Source organism: Centrocercus urophasianus, unplaced genomic scaffold (assembly GCF_019232065.1).
Source record: "Centrocercus urophasianus isolate 14NV4802_14NV808 unplaced genomic scaffold, USGS_Curo_1.0 seq_14, whole genome shotgun sequence".
Lineage (NCBI taxonomy): Eukaryota > Metazoa > Chordata > Aves > Galliformes > Phasianidae > Centrocercus > Centrocercus urophasianus.
In genome coordinates this window covers 36,059,409-36,063,524 of record NW_024884586.1, presented here as the reverse complement: position 1 = coordinate 36,063,524, position 4,116 = coordinate 36,059,409, and positions in this window count along the sequence as shown.

Genomic DNA, 4,116 nt, shown 5'->3' with positions numbered 1-4,116 from the left:
TTTTTTTTTTTTTTTTTTTTTTTTTTTTTTTTTAACCTTGAGTAACCTTTTGGGTCTAGCTTCAGTTTTTTAAATTATTTTTTACTCCCCTCTCCAGGCCTCAAACTTCTGGATTCAACTTTAAAAGGGGAAGAGAAATTCCATGATGCTAGACACATTTTCCTGGCTATCGTGCCAATGGACATGAATTGCTCTGGAAATGCTGTTTTCTGCTTCTGTTGGTAAAAGATGTGTCTCTCCAGTAAGAAAGCATTACTGGAGTTACCACTTTGATTACATAGCACTGCATAAAAATTGATTCTGTACCTTATTCTCTGCCATGTGACTTCTAGGTTAGTTCCTACAAACAACATTCTTGTGGTTTTTAAATTTCTGCAAAACAAGCACTGTTTTTCTTTAGGCCATCATGAGCATTCATTTTGCAGCCTCATCTTGTTCTCACTGCATCAAAAGTAAATTTCTAGTTCTGAATTTGGAATGGTGAGTTGAAAACAGCCAAACTTATTATGCGAGTCTTATCTGATATTTAAGTGCCTTGGGTGTCTTTTCTGTGCCCTTTAGGCTTCTTCTTACCATTCAACACCACTGTTTGGTAATCACAAACCACTGTGATCTCAGTCCTTCAGAATCTCATTTCCTGGAGGACAAAAGTAACTTTGTAATTACTGCATTAAACCTCTTCTTTACTTCTTTTGCATGCCCTAGGTTAAGCTGAGGCGTATCTCTGGAAACTGGAGGTCAAATTAGTCTAGAAGTGTTAGAGTGGTAATTTTTTTGTTTTTTAAATGTCTTTTCTGTTTGTGTTCAGTGTTTGAGTGTAAGCACTTAGATCAGGAAAACAGTCATTTTGATTTTTAGCTGTTCATGAACGCATCTCAAAATGCTCAACTATAAGAGAGGATGGCTCAGTGCAATACAGTTGTCAACAGAAAATAGAGCCCAGTACTCCTGGTTAATGTGGTGCAGCCCAGGTCTGGGAACCTTTGGTCTAAGATGAAGTAATTACCACCATAAGGATTATCTACAAAAACACAACTCTTCACATTTCCAAGTAATTGAAGGAAATGTCCTTATTTAGTTTGAATTTCTTTGTTCATTTTTTGGTGAGAAGTACAGGTAGCTTCCTTATTGTTTCTCATTTTTTTAAAAAAAAAAGTGCATATGGAAAATCAAATACTTTGTTTCTAGAAAAGCAAATCTTTTCAACTAATTATACACGCTGATACCATTTTCAAGAAACACTGGGATCTTGCAATTTAAATCCTCATACCTGCTTTGCATTAAGAGCAAGAAGGTAAATTATAGAATCAGAATTGCTTAAATTGGAAGGGACTGTTAAAACTCATCTAGTCCAACTCCTCTGCAACAACCAGGGATACCTACAGCTCAGGGTTCTCAGAACCCCATTCAGTCTGACTCCTAATGTCTCCAGGAATGAAGCATTCAGGTCCATGTCTCAATGTACTCCACATCTGGATGTAGTACTCCAGGTGATGTCTCACCAGCACAGAGCAGAGGGGCAGGATCTTCTCCTTTGCCCTGCTGGCCACGGTTCCTTGGAAGCCCAGGGTATGGTGGGTTAACTGGGCTGCAAGGGCACGTTGCTGTCTGATGTCCGGTTTGTCCTCTGATGGTACTCTCCTGATGCCATGTACCATCAGTAGTACATGGGTGTCTAGCACTTCCTCTGTCCAACAGTCTCACAGTATAGAAAAACAGAAGTGATGCAGTAAGGGAGCTGAAACTTGGGCACAGCATCAAAAACTGCCGCTGCCTACAGGAAAATCTTTTGGAGAAAATAAGACCAGTAGAATGGAGATGAATAGGGTAGGTTGGAAAAAACCGTGTGAATGCAGTGGGAGTGATGTAGAGCTTCCACAGTTTCTGCATATATCATGACATGAGATGAGAGTTGTTTTAATGCATCTATAAAATGCTGGAGTACCTAATATGCTCATGGAAATGCAAACCTCTAGGCACTCTCTTTTCATGGAGGAAACTGATGTAATTCTTACTTTAAAAAAAAAAAAAAAAAAAAAAAAGTAAAATGACATGAAAGGAAAACTAAAGGCCTAGTATGCTTGCTGAATCTGTGGTCATCTTTTTTCAAACACTGCATTCTTGAAGCTAATGAACACTGTTCACGTTGCTCCTTAACTGTAGCTGCTACTTTTCCTCCTGAGACCTAATTCCCTGCGAAAAGTCTCTTAATCCTAATCCAAACCAGATAAACAGCAATGCTATTTCAGTTCATTGAGTGTGACTGACATGAGATTTGAAAGCATCCTGCAGCCAAGGCAGTCAGGATGGTGAGCTCATACTTCAGGCTACAAAAAAAACCTCATTACAGCAAGTCGCATCTATGCTGTGAAAAATCTATAGCAGTATCACAAAGATAGATTTTCAAATGAAAAATTGATATTTGACATGAGCCTTAGAACTTTTTAATCTTTTTTGACAAGTTCGCGAAGAGAGGAGTTGCATTTTGTGCCAGAAGCACTAGATGGCAGTGTAATTACAAGGAAAAAAAAGTAGCTGTCTGGATGAGTTCAGGGCAGCTACATTGAGCCGCGAAAATAAGGATGGAGGTGGCTTTGTTTGAGAAGAAAAACAACGTTAAGACTATGGACAGCCTCCTGTGCACAGAGCTCTACAGCATTCCTTACAAGGAATAGTAATTCATCTTTTAACATAATTTTGCATCTGCTCTAAGCACATTAACATATATAAAACAAATGCTTTCTAAGGCATCTATCACCTGCAGTAGTCTTTTTGGATCAAAGTCATTATAATGAGTCAAAGAAGTCCCATTGCTGGCAGAAGCACAACTTTAGCTGTTGTAGCAAGTCTCAGTAATCTTTGAGTTGTGCGTTCAGGTTGTGAAAGGACCTGCAATGACTTTTTTTCAGTGTTACAATGACTTTGCGGTTTTCTTGTGTTTGAGCCTGTATTCTAAAAACCTTTTAAATGCTAAGCTCTGGTTTCAGAAAATATCCTTAGGAACCTGCACCCCTGGGCTGCTTCATGCAGCCTTGTGTACCTGGCTAGGGCTGTACAGGAGAACGTGTGTGTGGGTGGGATCTGGCACTAAACTCCAGATCAGATGTGATGATGGATGGGAATGGTACAGAAGAGCTTTTCACAGCACACAGCTGTAAGACTATTTCAATTCAAGGTTTTCTCAGAAGTGGGTCTCAAATATTCTGCTTTAATTTTAAAATAATGAACTTTAAGGGATAGAAGCACTCTGAGAGGAACGAATAAGCATGTCTGCACAAGCTAAGAAGCTGTCATCCAGTTTGTCCTTGAAGATTGTCCTTGAAGAAGGTGATTCTTTGTTCAAAGAGATTTGAAGACAAGGAGAGATGGAAGCTCTGTAAGCTTGTGTGAATGTGTGAAGGAAGGATACAAGGAAAACAATGGGAACTGGAAATGACTTTGGGTGACTTATAAGATCAAGGGGTCAGGAATGTGAAAGCAGAAAATGTTTGGCCATTACTGAGTGTCTCAGAACAGCACAATCAGAAATATGGGAGTAAATGAGCAGTGATTACCTGGACAGAAATTTACTCCCTCTTGCCAGGTTTTCTAAAGCTTTATGTATCTAGGTTAATAAGCCAGAAATTTGCTTTCACTCTGGGCTTCCTGAGGTGGTGTCCTTCACAGACTGTGATTGTGGCCAGTCAACACTGGACATAAGCATGGGCTGTGTCAGCCCTGTTTGGCTGATAGCATCTTGCTGCCTCAGGGAAATCTGTGGCAGTGGGCTCACAGGGTGTCTCTGTAGTCACAGGAGGGACCAGCAGAGGCAGAAGAAGGCACACAGACCCAGGTGGCAGAGGCACTTTGTTTAACTTAAAACTGAGGCACAGGATTCTGATACAGAAAATTATCACTTTGCCTTAGTCCCTAGAAGGCAAAATGAGAAATGTTTTCCATTTTGGAGGAGATTATAGTGTGAAACTGAAATGGGGGTTGCTCTTCTTCCATCCTGCTTTTATGTAGGGTGTCATTGAGGTTTGCTTTTCAAAAAGGTCAATGCATCATTTGTGTTATGGACAAGAGGGTGGGAACTGGATGCTTATTTATCTTAAGTTCTTTTGAACAGTATTTAAT